At 42.6% G+C, this 22,494-nt stretch overlaps 1 long non-coding RNA gene across 1 annotated transcript in view; it reads right to left on the reverse strand.

The window, feature by feature from the left end:
- LOC113933470 overlaps positions 1 to 22,463 on the reverse strand; it is a 68,569-nt gene extending 46,106 nt beyond the window's left edge. Inside the window, exon 1 of the long non-coding RNA XR_003523355.1 lies at positions 22,155 to 22,463. This is a non-coding gene — a long non-coding RNA (uncharacterized LOC113933470). The remainder of the gene's footprint in view (positions 1 to 22,154) is intronic.
- Positions 22,464 to 22,494: the final 31 nt, after the last annotated feature.

The raw sequence follows: 22,494 nt of genomic DNA on the forward strand, positions 1-22,494 counted from the left end.
AGCTCAGGTCATGATCCCAGGGTCTTGGGATCGAGCCCCGCATCGGGCTCCCTGCTTGGCGGGAAGCCTGTTTCTCCTTCTCCCACTCCTCCTGCTTGTGTTCTTTCTCTAGCTGTCTCTCTCTCTCTGTCAGTTAAATAAATAAATAAAATTTAAAAAAATAAATAAAGAAAGAAAGAAAGAAAGAAAGAAAGAAAGAAAGAAAGAAAGAAAGAATAACTAATCAACTAGTCACTAGGCACGTTACTATTTCAAATGAAATCAGATTTTGCCCCAAGATACTGGGCCTAATATATATTATTTGCCTAACTTGCAGTTTTGTGTGTATACAGAGCATTTCTTCCCAAACAAGAATCTACAAGAACATTGTACCTTGGTACCCCGGGACCTACAGCCCACTATCTGTGCCAATGGCCACACGATAACCTTTCTCCCCCATAACCTTGCTCAGATGCACTCCTAGTACCTGTGTGTTTTGTGCCTATGTTTGGTTTTGACGTTTTGGTTAGGGGGAAAAAATGCCTTTGCTCAGTAAAACCCAGGCAGTGAGCAAAATTTAAAACTGTTTTAATGCTGGGGGGGAGAAATAGACATCAGTGAAACAAAATAGAGAATCCCGAAATAGACCCAAATACATATGGCATTTTATTTTCTGGTAAAGGTGACATTTTAAACAAGGAGGAAAAACATGGATCCACTGACAAATTGTTAGCAAGGAAAAGCTAGATTCTTGCTGCATTCCTTCCTTCTTGGTGCCTCAAAGATTTAACCCCAAATTATCAAAGATTTACCGTGTATCAAGGAGTTGGACATAAAATAAACTATAAAATTTCAAAAAGAAAGCATGAGTGCAGGTTAGAAAAGGCCTTCCTGAGAAGGCTATAAAAATCTAGAGGCTGGGGGCGCCTGGGTGGCTCAGTCATTAAGTGTCTGCCTTCAGCTCAGGTCATGATCCCGGGTCCTGGGATCGAGCCGCATAGGGTCCCTACTCTGCGGGAAGTCTGCTTCTCCCTCTCCCACTCCCCCTGCTTGTGTTCCCTCTCTTGCTGTGTCTTTCTCTGTTAAATAAATAAATAAATAATCCTTAAAAAAAAAAAGAATACACTAAGACTTTAAAAAAAAAAACCTAGCGGCCGTTAAAGGAAACAATTGGTAATTTTAAATACACAATTTTTTTATGGAATAAAAGTAGCCTGAACAGAGTCCAAAGACCAGTGTTAAATGAAAAAAGATATTTACAACAACATATGGCAGCAAAGGGTTAACTTCCTTAAGTGATAAAAAGCCTATATTAGTTAATAAGAAAAAAATGACAATCCAGTATGAAAATGAGCAAAAGATAAAAACTGGCAGTTTTTAAGGAAAAAAGTTTCAGCCATTAAATCCAAACGAATACGTATTAAAACTTACTAATAACTAGATTAAGTGCAAATCAAAATAAAGTGAAATACCTATGACATTGACAAACACTTAATGTTTGATGACAGCCAATGTTGTTGAAGATGTGGGGAAATAGGTTCCTGTGTTCTATTGTGGGAACATTAACTGAGGATCTCTTGGGGAGGAATATTTGACCATAGCTATCAATATTTACAGTACCTTGACTTAGCATTTCCACTAAGAAGGAGATATACAATAGGCATATTTACAAAAGCTTGCCAGGATAGTTTTATGAAGTTGGGTTCCTTACAGTGTTTGTAATAGGAAAAAAAATTTAAGGTGGGGAGGGAAGGAGAGAGAGAGAGAGACAGAGAGAGGAGAGGCTAGACTGACCATCAGCAGGAAACTTGTAAAAATAACAAAAAAATGCCTGGCAATACTGATTGTTGTCAAGGTCGCTAAGCAAAAATGGAAATCTCCTCTGCTTGGGGGGTGTGGGGAGGAATGGGTGCTAATATTTATAAACAGTCTGGCACTACCTAGTGAAGTTGATGCACCCATGACCTAGAAATTCAAGTCCTAGAAATATATCTTTAAAAACTGGTGCACATGACCATCAAAATACATCTATAAGCATGTTCATAAAAGCTTTTTCTACAATAGGTCCAAACTGGAAACAATCCATATGTCTACCATCATTAGAATTGATTTTTTTTCAAGGGGGATTTAGTTACACAATGGAATACTACTATAGAGCTACATGCCACAATATGAGTAAATCTCACAAATATAACATTGAGCAAAAGAAGCAAGAAACAACAAAATTCATAGAGTATGGTTCCATCTGACTAAAGTTCATAAACAGAAAAATAAACTATCTTATTTGGAAATGCATCCATAGATGGTAAAATTTTTTAAATGCAAGAAAACTGTTATCACAACAATCAAGATGGAGTGACTTCTAGTTGATAGGGATAAGGCTGTAATTGAGTAGGAGTCTACTGGGGGCCGTTGGGTGGTAGCAATGTTCTATTTCTTGACATGGGCAGTATCTAAATCGTGTGTGTATGTGCGTGCGTGTGTGCGCACACTCATGCACGCATTGTGTACATTATAGAGCACAATGAAATAAGGACAAGAGAAATTCTAAAGGTATTATTGAACATCCCTATGATGAATACAGTGCCATCATCAAAGAAGAGACCAAGACAGCTCTTGAAGTGCTCATGCCAAAGGTCTCTAAGATGCGCTAAGTGAAGGAAACAAGGTGCCAAAGTGTGCGTAGCAGAAAGTCTTGTGTGTAAATAAAAATGAAAGATAGGAACAGAGATAACTGATAATGGGTATGTATACACATATGTATATACATTTATGTATAAATAGATGCGTGATGAATAGATAATAGGTAGATATAGAGAGAGATACAAAAATAGATGACAGATCAATAAATACATGGATAACCGATAGATACATAAACATACTGATATATGATAGATGCATAAATAGAAAGATAGATAAATACTTATATCCAGGGACCTACACAGATACCTAGGGAGATAAGTGCTTAGAGAGAGAAAGACCCAAACGTAGATAGATGGTAGGTAGATACAAAGAAAGATAAGACAGATGAATGAATACACAGATACACAGATTACATAGAAAGATACAAAAAAAAGAAAGGTAATAAATAATAGATAAATTAACTCATAGATAATGATAGATAAGAGGATAAATCGTAGATGATCATTAGGATTCATGTGTATAGGTTTTGTTTGTTTTGTTTGGGGAGGGTATTAGAAGAAAATTAACAGTGGTTGCCTCCATACAATGTTACAATATACATCCATAAAATATGAGGTGGCAGTACTTGTGAGTACATGCCATTTTGATATATTATTTAATCTGATTTCATTTTCACATATATTTTCTTCTACATGCATTTAAAAAAAAAAGATAGTAATAGTGTGAGCCTAACATTAAAATAATTGTCTAGGGGCACCTGCATGGCACAGTTGGGTAAGCATTCTACTCTTGGTTTTGGCTCAGACTGTGACCTCAGGGTCGTGATCTCAGAGTTGTGAGATGGAGGCCTGTGTTGGGCTCAGGTGGAGTCCGCTTCAGACTCTCTCTCTCCCTCTCCCTCTGCCCCTCCTGGCTGTGCTCTCTGTCTCTCGCTCTAAAATAAATAAAATAAATCTTTAAAATAATAATAATAATAATAATGTCTGAATAACAGCTTTGTGGACAATCTTATTCCATTGTGCCCCTCATTTAGATTTCCCAAAACAGCAACAATATTTTAAATAGCTATTTTTGACTTAAAAATACATCTGTCTCAAACTAGAATATAAATAAGACAGACATTCTTGACTTAAAAAAATAAAAGGACACAGCCAGTCATTACCCTCTTTTCATTCACAAACTTTTCACTTGAGTCTTTAAACAAGGAGGGGTAACTTTGATCAAGGTCCTAGCTAGCTTTTTTCCTGAAAAGCTATGTGCAGCAGGTGGCCTAGTCTTTCTCTTCCCATGCACAGGTGTCTTTTGCTTCAGGGCCAGGGAATGTGATAGGGGAGAATGTGTCAGAGAATGTCAGGCTCAGAGCTGGGGAACGCAGACCCTGCCTTCAAGCAGAGCTAAGACTCCACTCACATAACACACCTGAAGCCAAATCAAACAGCTCGGCAAACCACAACAGCATTGCCCAGATATTCATTCATTGACTTACTAGACAAATATTTATTGGACACCTACCAAATGCTGAAATGGCCCTAGATCCTGGGAACATAAAGATCAAGTGTCTTCCTCTAGGGCTATTCCGTTAACATGGATGAGAGAGACGGTAAGTAAATACATATAAAAAAAGGTTAGGAGTTAAGTGCCCTGAAGAGAAATAAAGCAAGCACAGGAGATAATAAACAGAGATTTGCCTGTTTTAGATGGGCTGTTCAAGAAAGGCCTCCCTGGGATGGTGACTTTTGCAGAGACTCAAATGAGGAAAGGAAATAATGATTCAAAGATGGCAGCCAGGGGGGAGCATGCCAGGTGGTGGGGAAAGCAAGTGCAAAGGCCTGAGGTCTACGTGGCTTGAGTAAAACAAGGGAAGACGGGGAAATCAGAGAGGTCAGCAGGGGCCAAATCAAGTAGGGTCTTTCTTGTGAGCTTTGGATTTTATTCTTTATGTGCCATTGCAGTGACAGCCAAACTCTTACGTGACTAACAACGTTGAGAGCTGTCTAAGCTTGCCGGGCTTTCCCCTGAAGTACTTTGGGAGGTTTTTCGAAGACAACCACACAACACAGATTCCCCCAGGACAGGAGATAGCTCCCCTGTGGCTCCCTTGGCGCAAGTAAGTACTGATTGCTTCCTAACTCCACAGCTTCTGGAAGTGCCCTCCAGCCTCTTAATGCTGAGCTCACTCTTCTCTGCATGTAGCAGTCCCGCTCTGCTATCACAGTCCTTATCTGGTTCCACAAGAATCCCTGACGCACCCTTTTATCAAACACACTGGGAGCCCAGGCTGCCCCTTGCTCAGCAACCTCACCTCCCCGTCTCTACCACAAGCACAGCGAGCCAGGCTCAGCCTCCACACATGGGCCAAAGAACGGTTCCATGTGTCCACCAACTGCAAGAGACAACTCTCCACTCCTCAGGTGGTCCCTAAGAAGCCCCTCTCCTTGGGCCAGTGTTTCTCAACCTCGACACTAGTGTCATTTGAGGCTATGGATTTCGTGCTCCTTGGGGACAGTCCTGTGCACAGCAGGATGTTTAGCAGCATCTCTCCCATAGATGCCTGTAGCATCTCCCCAGCCACAACAACTCCAAATGGCTGCAGACATTGCCAATGTCACCTGTGGGGAATCCCCCTCCATTTGAGAACTACCTTCAGTCCTAGGCTAAAGGTGAGGGAAAAGCATGCTTCCCCGTAGGAACAGGTGTGACTTCAAAGTCCAGGGCAAAAGCTCTTAGTCAATCTTGACTCCACCTTGGCCTTTCCAGATTCTTTATAGCCTAAGTGGTGAAGGCTCCAGACTTGGGAAACCAGTTCTCAGTACTCTTTTCCAAATACTGCAAAGGTCCTCTGTCATCTCCCTGAGAAACAGTGAGTATTTGGAACCAGAGTCTTGGAAACTCAATCAAAATGGAGACAGAAATGGTCCCACCCTCATGCACTATCATCAAATCATTTGGTGAAAAGTAAAGGGGGTATACCAATGCCTCACACTCATATTTACTAGCACAGTCTCTGCATGGAGTATCTCTTGGGAGGATTCACAGGAGGGCTTGAAAGATAATGTTTGTTTTTCCCAAGAAAGGGAACGAGGTGACGGGGCAAGCAGAGACAGAAGGCCTTTCACTCTGTAACTCTTGAATTCCAACCATAATATTATCTATAATGTTACTTTTCAAAGGAAAAGAGAGCCAAGAAGTCAAAACAACAGCAACTTTAGAACCTTATAAGGAGAGGCAGAAGTGCACAGGCCAACACACATATGGAGAGCCTGAAGGCGAGATGGCCCAGCTGTTCTATGGTCCAAGCATGTCCTTGGGTAAAAAATGAAGGAAATGCAAGTGACTTGTGTTATTTTTATACAAATACTGCAAGTCCACAGCATTTTCACTCTAAAGGATGGATTTAAAAGCTTGGCTATTTCTACCAGAAGGACCACAAAATCAATGTATTCATTCATCTTTCTTTCAGGCACTATTCTAAGTGCGGGGCATAGAGCTTTTTCCAAAACAAAACCCAGACCTCATCTATTCTAAGGCAGGGATGGGTCAGAAAATGCAATATAAGTAAACTACACATGTGTTTGTGGGTAAGAAAAGCTCAAGAGGAAGAGGAAATCATGGAGGGTATGTAAGAAGCTTCAGGTTGCGACGTAGGCATTGAGGTTTTAAATAGGGTGTGAGGATGGGAGGCTTCAATGAGGAGATGACTTTTGAACAAAGTCCTGAAGCTGTTGAGGGAGGGAGACTTTCAGACATTCACACAGGCCACATGCTCAGAAGGGCCCCGTATTTGGGTTCATGCTCTGCTGTCCAGTCTTGAAAACCTTAGTGAATTTTTTTTATTATTATGTTATGTTAATCACCATACATTACATCATTAGTTTTTGATGTAGTGTTCCATGATTCATTGTCTGCGTGTAACACCCAGTGCTCCACGCAGAACGTGCCCTCTTTAATACCCATCACCAGGCTAACCCATCCCCCCACCCCCTCCCTTCTAGAACCCTCAGTTTGTTTTTTAGAGTCCATCGTCTCTCATGGTTCATCTCCCCCTCCGATTTCCCCCCCCTTCATTCTTCCCCTCCTGCTATCTTCTTCCTTTTTTTTTTTTTAACATATAATGTATTATTTGTTTCAGAGGTACAGATCTGTGATTCAACAGTCTTGCACAATTCACAGGGCTCACCATAGCACATATCCTCTCCAGTGTCTATCACCCAGCCACCCCATCCCTCCCACCCTCTACCACTCAAGCAACCCTGTTTGTTTCCTGAGATAAATAATTCCTCCTATCAGTGAGATCATACGATACATGTCTTTCTCTGACTGACTTACCTCGCTCAGCATAACACCCTCCAGTTCCATCCACATCGTTGCAAATGGCAAGATTTCATTCCTTTTGATGGCTGCATAATATTCCATTGTGTGTGTGTATATATATCACATCTTCTTTATCCATTCATCTGTTGATGGACATCTTGGCTCTTTCCACAGTTTGGCTATTGTGGACACTGCTGCTATAAACATTGGGGTGCACATACCCCTTCAGATCCCTACACCTTAGTTAATTTTTAATAAGAAGCCCCACATTTTCATTTTGTACTGGGCCCCACATTATTATGGAGCTGGGCCTGCTTCCAGATAATTAGGGGATTAACTTTCTAGGCAAAGAGAATAGCAAAGACCATGCCTGGAATTTTCAAGGAGCAAGGAAGCCAGGAGACTAGAGATGGAATCAGGACAGGGACAGGTTCATGCCTCACCTAACACATCCTGAGTGCTGGGCTCTCCCTCTGGGTGAGATAGAGAGCAGTCTGTGGGCTTTGAGCAGAGGAGTGATGCAACACCATGTTTTAAGAGGATTACTCTGGATTTTTACTGAGAATAGACTATAGATGAGCAAGAATGGAATTAAGGAGACCAGTTAAGAGGCTATGGCACTAAGAAGATAGCAGGAGGGGAAGAATGAAGGGGGGGAAATCGGGGGGGAGGGAGATGAACCATGAGAGACGATGGACTCTGAAAAACAAACTGAGGGTTCTAGAAGGGAGGGGGGTGGGGGGATGGGTTAACCTGGTGATGGGTATTGAAGAGGGCACGTTCTGCATGGAGCACTGGGTGTTATATGCAAACAATGAATCATGGAACACTACATCAAAAACTAATGATGTAATATATGGTGATTAACATAACATAATAATAATTTAAAAAAAGAGGCTATGGCACTAAAACAAGTGGGACTTGGCTTGGACCAGAGTGTTCTTAGGGTGAAGGTAGTGAGAGGTAGTCAGATTCTGGATGCATTTTGGAGGATTTGCCAGATTTTACACAGTGTTAAGACATTAAAAGAAGAGTCAATAATGACTCTAAAGTTGGCCAGAACAACTGGAAGGATGGAGTCACCACTTTGGGAATGCAGAAGGCTCTGAGAGAAGCAAATTTTCCAGAGAATATGAGGAATTCACTTAGAGATATTTTAAGTTTCAGATGACTATTCTACCTCTAAGAAGAGATGTCCAGGAGGTCATCTGTGTCAGGAGTTCAGGGGAGAATCCACACTGACAATGTATATGTAGGAATCATTAGCTCACATGGATGAGATTTAAAGGCATGGGAGTAGATGAGTCGCCATGCAAGTGTGTAGACAGAAAAGCAGGTCAAGGTGTGAGTTCTTAGGTGCTCCGTGGTAAGGTATGAACATGAAGTGGAACCAGCAAAGGGAGTTACTGAAGTATACTTCATACAGAAAAATTATCATCCTAATAGAGACTGACTGAGAAGACTATCTTTTAATATGTTGAAAAATAAGTGGCATACAGCACCACAGATGTTTACAATTTTGATATCAGTCCAGGCTTTGGTAAGAGTTCTCAGTTCAGACAACCCACTGGCAGATGATAAACTGACCTGTGGAGAGCAATGAACCCCAAGCCATGGAAATGGCTGACTACTATTATTGTTGTTAATAATTTTAAAAGAAGAAAGAGAGTCTGGACTTGTAGGATGACCAAGAATCTCCCCTGAGGAACCCTCCTACACTGTTGGTGGGAATGCAAGCTGGTGCAACCACTCTGGGAAACAGTATGGAGGTTCCTCAAACAGTTGAAAATAGAGCTACCATACGATCCAGCAATTGCACTACTGGGTATTTACCACAAAGTTACAAAATTAGGGATCCGAAGGGATACGTGCACCCCAATGTTTATAGCAGCAATGTCCACAATAGCCAAACTGTGGAAAGAGCCAAGATGTCCACCAACAGATGAATGGATAAAGAAGATGTGGTATATATACACAATGGAATATTATGCAGCCATCAAAAGGAATGAGATCTTGCCATTTGCAACGACATGGATGGAACTGGAGGGTGTTATGCTGAGCGAGGTAAGTCAGTCAGAGAAAGACATGTATCATATGACCTCACTGATATGAGGAATTCTTAATCTCGGGAAACAAACTGAGGGTTGCTGGAGTGGTGGGGGTGGGAGGGATGGGGTGGCTGGGTGATAGACATTGGGGAGGGTATGTGCTATGGTGAGCGCTGTGAATTGTGTAGGACTGTTGAATCACAGATCTGTACTTCTGAAACAAATAATGCAATATATGTTAAAAAAAAAAGAAGAAGATAGCAGGAGGGGAAGAATGAAGGGGAGTAAATCGGTGGGGGAGACGAACCATGAGAGATGACGGACTCTGAAAAACAAACTGAGGGTTCTAGAGGGGAGGGGGGTGGGGGGATGGGTTAGCGTGGTGATGGGTATTAAAGAGGGCACGTTCTGCGTGGAGCACTGGGTGTTATGCACAAACAATGAATCATGGAACACTACATCAAAAACAAATGATGTAATGTATGGTGATTAACATAACAATAAAAAATTAAAAAAAAAAAAAGAATGTCCCCTGAGCCTGAGGCGATTCTCAGGGCACAGGATTTTGAGCTCTAACACTGGAAAGCCCCAGGCAAGCTGGGATGAGTTGGTCAACCCAACCTGGTGTGTCCATCTTTTATTCAAATCCAGTCCTCCCAGCTAATTACCTTGTGTTTTCTTACCTGTAAAAATAGGTGTAATGCAGGATTGTTATTAAGATAAAACAAGAATATTGCATATCAGAATGCCTGATAGTTATTAGGTACTCAATAATAGCTATCATTAATATTGGAAGAAAAACAAAACCAGATTATAGCAAGCAAAATATTTAGGGTTCACAATTATGATCCTGAGTTACAAAGGAACACTAACGTACATTCATTATATTCTGTTTAGTACCATTATCCTTTAAGAGGTATCCGGTCATGACATGAAATAAGGACAGGAAGCCCAATACAATATTTGGTTCTGTCATAAACAGTATTTACACCATCATAATAATATTAATATGGTTATTGACTTCCAACTTGTAGAACTGAACTGTAGATAAATTACGGGGAAATTAAACATAGTTTCAAAACAAAGTATAAATGTTATTTTTTTAAATTATTTTTTAAGAGATTTTATTTATTCATTTGAGAGAGAGAGACAGAGAGACAGAGAGCACAAGCAGGGGGAGTGGCAGGCAGAGGGAGAAGCAGGCTCCCTGCTGAGCTGGGAACTTGATGTGGGACTTGATCCCAGGGCCTGAAGATCACGACCTGAACCGAAGGCAGACGCTTAACCATCTGAGCCACCCAGGAGCGCCAGTATAAATGTTATTAATCTGTATTTGGTCAAAGTACATCTATAACCATCAAAAGTAGGGGAATGGAAATGGGGTAAAGAGGGGCAGAAGGCAATAGAAGTATCAAGATTCACAGTTCACAGTGGGAAATTAAATACTATCTCTTACTTGTGGAATAAGAAACCGAGGCTTTTTTTTCACTGTTCAAGGAATTTTCATTAAAGCAAGAATTTTATAATCCAAATTATGTTTTCTTACTCAGCTATCAATTTTGTTATTAAAACAGAAGTGACAATTCTGAGCAATTCCACAGTAAAGAATTACAAAATTAAAAAAAAGGAATGCTTTAAATTTTTGTACTTTTCTGAAAATTCTTTTTCTCAGGGTCTATAAATCATTAATTTGTTTTTATATTTTACTTTTTTTGTGTGGGGGTTTTGTTTGCTTGTTATTATTAAGTCAATAAGTAATCCAGGACTAGCATTATAAGAAGTGGAGATTTAGGGGCGCGTGGGTGGCTCCGTTGGTTGAGCATTCGGCTCAGGTCATGATCTCAGGGTGGTGAGATCGAGCCCTGCATAGGGTTCCACGCTCAGCATGGAGTCTGCTTATCCCTCTCTCTCTGTTCCTCCCCTAGCTCTCTATCTCTGAAATGAATAAATAAAATCTTTAAAAAAAAAAGTTGAGATTTAAATGTTTTGCTTAAAGATGCCCGATTACAGTAAAGGAACTGAGACTGGGGCTAGAACCATTCTGGAGGGTGGGGAAGTCAGAGTTGATGGAGTTGAACTAATTCCTCTCTCATCATGGACCAGCAAGGCATAAAGTGGATACATTTTAAAAATGGTGTAAGTGGGGCGCCTGGGTGGCTCAGTCGTTCAGCATCTGCCTTCAGCTCAGGTTATGATCCCGGGGCCTGGGATTGAGCCCTGCATCAGGCTCCCTGCTCTGAGGGAAGCCTACTTCTCCCTCTCCCACTCCTCCTGCTTCTGTTCCCTCTCTCACTGTGTGTCTCTCTCTCTGTCAAATAAATAAATAAAATCTTTTAAAAAAATACAAATGGTGTAAGGGTGTTGTTGAGAAACATGGAGATACTACCATAAGGGGGAAAAAAGAAATTATTAAAGTCGTGTCTGGGAACAGGATGAGTTGAGGCAGGAGCCAGCCCTTGTACAGAAAAAACATGAATCAGCATTTTCATGATAATCTTTTCTGGATCTCTCTCTCCCCTCCCCCCATTTGATTTTAACAATGTGCATTAATTCTGTTCATGAACGTTTAAAAGGAAAAAGAAAACAAAGAATGTAAAAATGGTTGCCCATTCAAAATAATTTTTTAAAGGATATTAAGTGTTTCCAGTGCTTCAGCTTTTCAGAAAACTGAGCTCTTTGGAGTGACTGACTCATTTTTTGGATATGTAAAAAAGAAAAACAACAACAAAATTTTACTCCACCCAGTCCCTCCTGCATTCTGAAACTGGGCCATTATCTATACAGCCACTGAAAACTAGATTCTCATACTGTGACTGCACTTTAACTATTTAGATAAGACTAGTCAGCCAAAAATTAAGAAGTCAGGAAAGGACAGATGTTGGCAGGGATGTGGAGAAAGGGGAACACTCCTACACTGTTGGTGGGAATGCAAGCTGGTGCAACCACTCTGGAAAACAGTATGGAGGTTCCTCAAATAGTTGAAAATAGAGCTGCCCTACGACCCAGCAATTGCACTACTGGGTATTTACCACAAAGATACAAATGTAGGGATCCGAAGGGGTACGTGCACCCCAATGTTTATAGCAGCAATGTCCACAATAGCCAAACTGTGGAAAGAGCCAAGATGTCCATCGACAGATGAATGGATAAAGAAGATGTGGTATATATACACAATGGAATATTATGCAGCCATCAAAAGGAATGAGATCTTGCCATTTGCAACGACGTGGATGGAACTGGAGGGTGTTATGCTGAGCGAGGTAAGTCAATCAGAGAAAGACATGTATCATATGACCTCACTGATATGAGGAATTCTTAATCTCAGGAAACAAACTGAGGGTTGCTGGAGTGGTGGGGTGTCGGAGGGATGGGGTGGCTGGGTGATAGACATTGGGGAGGGTATGTGCTATGGTGAGCCCTGTGAATTATGCAAGACTGTTGAATCACAGACCTGTACCTCTGAAACAAATAATACATTATATGTTAAAAAAAAAAAAAAGGAAGAAGATAGCAGGAAGGGAAGAATGAAGGGGGGGAATTGGAGGGGGAGATGAACCATGAGAGACAATGGACTCTGAAAAACAAACTGAGGGTTCTAGAAGGGAGGGGGTGGGGGGATGGGTTAGTCTGGTGATGGGTATGAAAGAGGGCACGCACTGCATGGAGCACTGGGTGTTATACGCAAACAATGAATCATGGAACACTACATCAAAAATTAATGATGTATGGTGATTAACATAACATAATAATTAAAAAAAAAAAAAGACTAGTCAGCCAGCCACTGCATACACCACAGTATTCATCTGCTTGGCCTTCCATAACAGAATATCACAGCTTGGGGGGGCTTAACACAACAGAAATGTATTTTCTCGTGAGGCTGAACCAAGGTGTTGACCAGGCTGCAGCCCATCTGGAGCTTGGGGTCCTCTTCGAGCTCATCCAGGTTGTGGCAGAATTTTCAGTTCCTTTCTCTTGTAGGGCTGAGGTCCCTGTTTTCTTGTTGGCTGCCAACTGGGTGTCACTCTGGGTTCCTACAGCCCACCCTCAGGGTTCAGCCATGTGACACCTCCATCAGCCATCCACCATGGGGAAATGGGGCTTTGGGAGGCCCTCTCTAGTGAGGTTTAGATGACATCATGAGTACTGGGACCTCATAATGGGATTAGTATCCTTCTAAGAAGAGGAACAAATTCCTCTCTTCCCCCGTGACTGTCTCTGTCTCTCTGTCTCTGTCTTTCGGTCTCTCTACAGTGAGAAGGTGGTCATCTGCAAGCCAGGAAGAGAGTCTTCACCAGAACCTGACTGTGCCAGCACTCTGATCTCAGCCTCCAGAACTGTGAGAAATAAATGTCTGTCGCTTAAGTCACTGAGTCAATGGTATTTTGTTACAGCAGCCCAAGCTGACTGAGATAGGCCCTCAGTGTGGATTTATCTGATATTTCCTTGTAACTACATGCAAATTATATATTCTTGGCAGAAATACCCCAAAAGTGATGCTATGTGCTTCTAAAGGCTGTCAATCAGGAAGTCCACAATGTCCATTTGTCCCAATACTGGTGGTGTTTTCACATTTATAAGATAGTGTCTGTCAGCATTCTCTATGGTAAAATCAACTGAGAAGTATTTGACATGAATTCATGAACAATTAACATGTAGTCTGTGTGGAGACCATTTGAAATGATGTAAATCTTCTGTTCCTCATCAAACGTTTACCCACTAGTTATGGCATCCATTAATGAATCTTATCTGAATCAATTATTACTATAATGATTGCAAGATGCTTCTAATTCTATCATTCCCTCTACGCATATTAGTTAGCCTCACACTGCGCAGTAGAGTCTTCTCTTCTCCCCCATTTATTTATTTATTCATGGATTTATTTATAGCAGTATGGACTCATGGGTTTCTACTTTATTGAGTGGACTGTATTTGTTACTATTATTATTTGTTTGATGCTCTAATTTTCCCAGATTTAGCCAGGGTAAGCTCTCTTAAGCTGATTATTATACCCTTATGATATATCCCTTATTATTCTTTGAACAATTTTTACTTTCTGGCACAAAAATATCAAAGCTCACACTGCACTTGTTTTTTCCATATTTGGAATCAGCCATTTGTCCAACGATCCCAGTTCCCTTTAGTGGGAAACAGTATTTAGAAACCAAGACCTGGGCTCTGGTGATGCTCATTGCCACTGGGATACTGTTGCTTCTAGAGCCTCACAAGAGACAGAGCTGAAAATATGTGAATACACACACACACTGCCTATAAATCTGTGTCCACGTCAGTCTATCTACACATATTGAGAACCATGAGTTCACAAACATTTCCAACTCCAAACCAACACCACAGCGTTTCCTCCAGCCTTTGTTTTTCCATGTTTGTAAGTCCCTTTACAGATTGTGAGAAACCTGGACTCCATTATTCTCAATGTTCACTTTTTCAGCCAGTTCCCCAGTGGTAACTCATCCCCTGACCACTCACACAGTCTCCTTTTGGCCATGGCCCTGGCAGCCCCAGCCGTGCTGGCTGAGCCACTGGCCCCAGCCCCATCAAACACACCAACCACAAAAGGTCACGTCCTCAGCCCTAGCTGTCCTGGCCACACTAGCTAATTCTTTGGCCCTGGCACCACCTATCTTGCCAGCTTATTCCTCATCCCCAATTCTACAGACCATGTTGATTGAGGACACCAATCAAAAAGATAACTTTTCAAAAAAACCCAGATAGTGCTGCCATGATTAAAATTGTTTACTACTGGATAAGAAAAAGACCTCCATGGAACGAAATAGAGAATCCAAAACTATACCTAAATATCCATGCATTTTAGTTCATAATAAAGGTGTCATTTTTGGTTAGTGGATTTATAGGTAATCTAGTCAGTGGGGTAAATAAAATAGTGTAGGGGAAATTGAAGAATTGTTAGAAAAAATAAGGTTTATAGTTTATACCAATGTTAATTATAGATGTATCAAAGATTTTGAATAAAATACATCCATATAGGGGCGCCTGGGTGGCTCAGTCGTTAAGCGTCTGCCTCCAGCTCAGGTCATGATCCCAGGGTGCTGGGATCGAGCCCCGCATCAGGCTCCCTGCTCCCGGAAGCCTCCTTCTCCCTCTCCCACTCGCCCTGCTTGTGTTCCCTCTCTCACTGTCTCTTTCTCTGTCAAATAAATAAAATAAAATCTTTAAAAAAAATTTTTTTAAATAAAAAAAAAATACATCCATATAGGGGCCCCCGGGTGGCTCAGTTGGTTAAGGGTCTCTTGATTTCAGCTCAGGTCAAGCATGATCTCAGGGTCATGAGATTGAGCCCTGTGTCAGGCCCCTCCTCAGTGCAGAGTCTGCTTAAGATTCTCTCTCCCTCCCTCTGCCCCCGCCACCCACCCCACTCACAGACACACTTGCTCTCTAAAAAAAAATAAATTAAAATTAAAATAAAAAAATACATCCACATAATTTGTGAATAAAGCATGAATAATTTATATTAGCTCCAGGAGTAGAAAAGGCCTTTCCAAGAAGGACACCAAGCCAAGAAGCTATAAAGGCAGAAGTTTGATAAATTTAACCACGCAAAAGTATAAATTTATGAAATTTCTCTTTGATCAATCAACATAGCCTAAAAATCATTGACAAACTGGGAAAAAGATATTTGTCGTACAGGAAAGCAAACTGCTGATATCCTTAATTTACATAAAGCTTTTAGAAGTAGATGAAATAAATTCAAATTAAAAAGGTAGATGGATAATAATTCTCAGGCTTACACAAAGGTAAAGAAATGAGAGCCAAGACGCGGGAAAGCGGTGCTGCTCCCATGAGACTGGAAGGCAGGGTGGCAGCTTGGAGCCACGGAGGCTGTGACCACCCTGGGTTCCCTCGGGACTTGTGTGGTACCACAGCCCACATCTGCCTGGTTGTGTGTTAAGACATGCTCATTCTTGTATACTGTCAAGGCCTAAAAGTGTAAATTCATGAACTCTTCCTGGAAGAAAAGTTGGTAATTTATTTCAGTATTTAAAATGTACAGACCTGGGCGCCTGGGTGGCTCAGTCAGTTAAGCATCTGCCTTCAGCTCAGGTCATGATCCCAGGGTCCTGGGATTGAGCCCCACATCGGGGTCCCTGCTCAGCGGAGAGTCTGCTTCTCTCTCTCCCTCTGCCTGCCATTTCCCCTGCTTGTGCTCTCTCTCTCACGATCTCTCTCTCAAGTAAATACAATCTTTATAAAAATTTTAAAAAATTACTAAAATGTGCAGACCTGTTCACCCAACCATCCCGTCACTAGAAATTTACCCTGAGAATATACTGGCAAAACACACCAGGTATCTCTTCAACTCAAGGATGTTCACTGCAGCCTTTTTCATAATAATGACAGGGAATAAAATGAAACTAAATTGTCCACCATAAGGAGCTGGTTAAACAAAGTATAGGTACATCCAACTACTGTAGTAGAATGTCACCTTTAAAGAGAATGAGTGAGTGCTCCAAGCGCTGATATGAAAAGTTTTCTAATGGTTTGATATTATGTTTTTAAAAAAAAAAGCAAAACAGGGGCACCTGGGTGGCTCAGTCAGTTAAGCGTCTGCCTTTGGCTCAGGTCACAATCCCAGGGTCCTGGGATCGAGTCCCACATCGGGCTCCATGATTGGCGGGAAGCCTGCTTCTCTGTCCGCCTGCTTCTCCCCCTGCTTGTGTCTCTCTCTCTGACAAATAAATAAATAAAATCTTTAAAAAAAATTTAAAAAAGCAAGTAACTGTGAGTATAGCAGAAACCTTTCTGTGTTAACAAAATTTTACATAAAGAGATGAATACAGATTTGCAGCTATTTGTAGATTTTTTTTTCTAATTTATGGAGGCTACTTCAAGGCCATCTGAAACAACAAACATAGCAGGAAGGTAATAAATACCCTTACTCTGATCTTTGCCTTAGAGCCTGGTTCTTGAACTGAGAAGTTTAATGGGGGAGGGGGGTGAGCAAGGACGGGTTGTTTTTTTTTTTTTTTTGGATTTTATTTATTTATTTGAGGGAGAGAGAGCATGCATGCACAAGCAGAAGGAGCAGCAGCAGGAGAGGGAGAAGCAGGCTCCCTGCTGAGCAGGGAGCCCTACGTAAGACTCGATCCCAGGACCCTGAGATTATGACCTGAGCCCACGGCAGACGCTCAAACGACTGAACCACCCAGGCACCCCAGCAAGGATAGTTTTTATCTCTTGCAATTTGAGGTACAATCCAGAGATGCCTCCAATTCTGGATTTTATCTATTCTATCTGGTCCTTTTCTGCTTGAAAAGGAGTTAGCTCTTGGCTGAACACATCTCTTATAATTCAGGTCTGCAATCCCTTATCCATAAATCTGAAACCGAAAAAGCTCTGAGAAACGAAAGTTTTTCTGTAGCTCATTCCTGTAACTCTAAGGTGGTGAAACTTGACCTAAATTGATGTGAGCTATTTATTTATCCTTCTTAGTATGAATAATCATACATCTCACTGCAGAAATAGGAATGTGTTTGATTTTGGGGTGCTGCTGGGGCGTTTTGTACTATCCAGTACATGCCCTCTTAACTTTCTAAATTTAGAAAAATCCTGACTCCTCAAAAGCATCTAGCTCCAAAGCATTTGGACCTGTACCTTGCTAAAAGCAGCAAGCAGCTGCCAACTCACCCTAAAATTCTGGTTCTTTCCAACTTCTCCCATAATTATAGGTTCATGAGGAATCTATATTTGCTTTCCTAGTTTTCTCAGGCAGTGTTTTACCAACTGTATTTCCCCCGCATGGCAGGGATCTGCCTCACTGCATGTTGCCCAACTGCTAAATCAATTGCTACATATTTTGGATTTTTATTATGGTGGCCCTCCATTCCTGGTTCTAGATTTTTTTTTAAGAGGAAGAGCACGTGAGCGGGGGAGGGGGCAAAGGGAGAAGGAGTGGGAGAGAGAGCATCTTAAGCAGGCCCCACGTTCAGCATGGAGCTGACGTGGGGCTCAATCTCATGACCCTGAAATCATGACCTGAGCAGAAACCAAGAGTCAGACGCTTAACCGACTGAGCTAACGGGCGCCCCTCCTGGTTCTAGTTTCTATATATTTAGAATAGCCTAAACTGCTATAATAAATAGAACACCAAATGAAATGGCTCAGGCAAAGTAAACCCTTCCTTCTCGCTCATGTGACATCCTGCAGAAGCTATTCCAGGTTGGCAAGAAGCTCTCTTCCACCTAGTCCTTGCAGGGACCCAGGCAGACAGTAGCTCTGCCCCCCAAGGTTACCTGGGTCATCACCACTCTAGCTTGAGAGCAGCGGGGAAGGCAAATGCAGGCAGTTGTGCGGGTCAGGTCTGGCAAGGGCACACCTCACTTTTGTTTACATTCCATTAGGGAGCACTCACTCTCATGGCCACACCTAACTATATGAGAATTTAAGAAACGTAGGGTAGCTGGCTGGTCCTTGTGAGCTACCATTGATGAACAGCCAAACATTTCTGACCATGTTCATTCTAGCCAGGAATGAGTCTGGCTAGATTGTTGTTTGGGATTTTTAGGGATTTGGAAAGGAGGGGACCAGTGGTCATCTGCTAAGGGCTGGGGATGATATTAGGGAAAATCTGGAAGAGAGTGAAATGAGAGTAGTCATGGCACATGAGGAATATGAACAGAGGTAGAAGAGAAAGCTGTTAGATCTATTACTAGCTCTTCCTCCTTTGTTGAAACCTCCAAATGTTGAAAAGCCCAATAGTAGGGGCGCCTGGGTGGCTCAGTTGGTTAAGCGACTGCCTTCGGCTCAGGTCATGATCTTGGAGTCCCGGGATCGAGTCCCACATCAGGCTCCCTGCTCAGCAGGGAGTCTGCTTCTCCCTCTGACCCTCCCCCCTCTCGTGCTCTCTATCTCTCATTCTCTCTCTCTCAATATAAATAAATAAAATCTTAAAAAAAAAAAAGAAAAAAGAAAAGCCCAATAGTAGAGACCTCTGTCCTAAACTTCATTCTATTCTCTCTACATGTGATTTTAGATACCATCCATATGTCTTTGATTTCCAAAAGTGTATCTCAAGCTCAGACCTGAGAGCCAGGCTCTTACAGCAACTCTATCTTCCGAAAATCTAAAGGGCATCCCAAAATAAGGTGCAGTTGGAGAGACTGGCTAGTTGTTCCCCAAATCCTCTTCACCTTGAGCACCCAGCTAAGCATTTCCCAGCTTCCCACACAGGTGGATGAAGCTGGAGAGCGTGGCACATCAAAAGGTAGAAAGGGCTTAGATTCATGAATAAATGTATAAAACATTATCCACTGAATACACAGTGAACTCTTTTGTGAACAAGAAAAGAAAAATCTGTGTTCAGCCATTCCTGTTTTACAGTTATTTGTCCAGCAGCAGTTAGCTTACCCAGACTACGGATGTCCAAAACTGAACGTGACTCTCCTACCCAAATTCCTTCCCCCACCGATCTCCTCTATCTTGATAATTCATGCCTTTCTCCATTCTGTTGCTGAGAACAGAAGCTTTGATTTCTTTCTTTTCCTTACCCACACGTTCAGTCCTTGCTTTGTTCTATTATTCCAGTTTTGCTAAAATAACAAACGAACCCAAACTCACAGTGAGTTACAATACATATTTATGCCTCACACACAAGTGTGCAGGCTGGCTGTGATGAAGCTAGGAGGCTTTGCTAACCTTGGTTGAGTTCAGCCCAGTTTGGCTCCAGATTGCAAGGCAGGTTTGGGTCTGCCAAGCCATGAGTCTCATTCTGGGACTCAAGAGTAAAGAAGCAATGGTTTCCTGACACGTGCTCTTTTTTCACGGTGGGAGCGGCAGAAACACAAAAGAGCCGAAATTTCCCATGCCTCATTGAAATCTCAGTCACAATCTGTGATTATCTTGTTTTTATTGGTAGTTTCCTCCATTAAAATCTAAGTTCTATTAGTGCCTGGCCCCTAATAGGTACTTCTATGTTTATTAAATTAATGTTAAATAAGAGCATTCTGGAAGTGGTTTGAGGCCAGACTGCTCAGGATCTTGCCATGCCATGTTTGAGAGTCTGGACTTCATCTTGAAGGCATTAATCAGCCATCAAAGAGGTCTGCTTTAGAAAGGTAACTATGATGGTAGTTGGGTGATGAATCTTAAAAGAGAAACCAGTTCAAAGGTTACTGTAATAGTCCAGATCAGAGGATAGTTAAGGCCTAAACTAAGGCATAGGGATTAGTAAGGAGACTGTTTTGAGGTGCCATCATCAAGAATCAGTAATAATAACATGTATTAAGTGCCTACAGTAGGCCCAGACTCTGTGCTATCTTCATAACACGTGAGCAAAGTAGGTGTCAGTGTACCAAATTTGCATATACAAGGGCAAAACAAGTTTCAGAGAACTTATATAATCTCCCCCAGAATCACACAGCTAAATAAAAGGCTATTCTGGGATTCTATCTGATTCCCAAGCCCAAGGAATGAAGCCAGGTTTCTAGCTAAGGTAATTACTTGGATGATGTCCTTTGCCGAAATGCAGAAAGGTCTGATGGGAAAGATCGTGAATATGGCTTTGGACACCCGGTGAGAAGCCTGTAATATGGTAAATGGTTCTTCAGGAAACAGAAACTGATTCTGGCTGACTTGCTGAAAAGGATATTTCTTGGAAGAGTGGTGGGGGGCCTCACAGAGTCAGTGACAGGCTGGAGATACGGGCTTCACAAAAAGGTCAGGAACCCAGGGAGTTCTGAAGGGCTAGGCAACGGGAGCTAGTCATTCACACATCCTTCCCTCCCTTTCTGTTGTTTTGCTACAGTCCACACTCCTGATTGTAATCTTCGTTCCACTGGTCTTGTTTTCAGTAAAGTCTGGTTAAGCCAGCTCCACCTCCTTCTTCTCCCACCAGGGCCTCCCCTGTAATGAGATTTTTTTTTTTTTAAAAAGTCCTGCCCCAGTGGTGAAGTCCTTGTCTGTGGTCAGAGATCACTGGGGGAGGGGCCCGAATTAATGCTTCTGGTTCTTCAATCATTCCTTTACCACCTCCGGCTGCCTTTCTTTTTTTTTTAAAGATTGTATTTATTTATTTGACAGAAAGAGTGACAGTAAGCAGGGGGGAGCGCTAGGCAGAGGGAGAAGCAGGCTCCCCGCTGAGCAGGGAGCCCAATGTGGGACTCGATCCCAGGACCCTGGGATCATGACCTGAGCCGAAGGCAGACGCCCAACCAACTGAGCCACCCAGGCTGCCTCTTCCTATAAAACATAAGCAGTGTCTTACTGGGTTCCAGTTGCTACAACAAAAATACCATAAGTTAGGTGGCTTAAACTGGAAACTTTTATTTTTCTAAGTTCTGGAAGCAGAGAAGGTCAAGATCAAGGTGCCAACAGATTCAGTGTGAGGAGAGCCTGCTTCCTGGTTCATAGACTGCAGTCTTTTTTGCTGTGTCCTCACATATAGACAGGCTAAGGGAGCTCTCTAGGGTCTTTTATAAAGGCACTAACCCCATTCATGAGGAGCCCACCCTCATGGTCTAATCACCTCCCAAAGGCCCCACTTCCAAATACCCTCACATTAGGGACTAGGTTTCAACACAGGAATTGGGAGGACACAGTTTATAGCAGCAAGGGGGAAATTTTCCCCTCACAAATGCAGAACTGCTTTCCTGCTTTCTTCCTTTCAACGTTCAACAAAACAAGCCCTTTACGCTCAACATGCCAGAAACTTCCAAAATAAGCCCTTCTTCTACCTAAGAAGTTGAAAGCATGGGAATGAAAATTGCTGAAACAGCAATAAAGATTTTATGAGCCATCAAAGTACTTCTAGCTGTATGGATAAGTCCACACAATGAAAAGGAAAAAATACCCGGCCTAAAGCCTTCTGACATCGAGATTCTAACGTTTCCACACCGTGACTTGGGAACCATTCTGTTCCCAAGCACCCTCTCTCAAAGAGGGGTGAAGTACTCCCACCGAAGAGATCCTAGGGGAGACCCAGAGGTGGCGACCGTTGGTAGTATGTGGGGTATCTAGAGGAAAGGAGAGAGGGACGCACTTAAAACGCGAAAACTGGAGACCTTGGTGCCTTGTGGGGTTGGCTCTTCTGGCTGAGTTTACGGTAGGTAGAAACAAGTTCTACCCCTCAGGACGACCCCGTCTGCAGGCCTGTCACGACCTCACCGCCTCGAGCCCGCCCCAGGGCTGGACACCAGGGCGTACCTGGGGCTTGTGTACCCTCTCAAGGGTCTGTGGGTCCCCTGGGCGGTGCAGTCTTGCTCCCACAGAAAGAACCGCGAGGTGGGCCTCAGCGAGTCGGCTGGCGGGAGCCGCGGGCGAGGGTGGGTGCAGGCGAGGGTGGTGCGACCGCCTTGCGGGCTGGGCTCCCTTCTGGCTCTCGGGCAAGTTGACTACAATAGTACTTATTAGCTACGGAAACGTACAGGCCCCAACACCCCTAAATCCTCTCACTTGGCGATCGACACTACGGGCCACCCCCGCCCCAGACACGCAGAGAGAGCAAACCCAACCCACCCCGTTCCCCGGCGCGGCAGCGCTACCA

The sequence above is a fragment of the Zalophus californianus genome, chromosome 10 (genome assembly GCF_009762305.2).
Source record: "Zalophus californianus isolate mZalCal1 chromosome 10, mZalCal1.pri.v2, whole genome shotgun sequence".
Lineage (NCBI taxonomy): Eukaryota > Metazoa > Chordata > Mammalia > Carnivora > Otariidae > Zalophus > Zalophus californianus.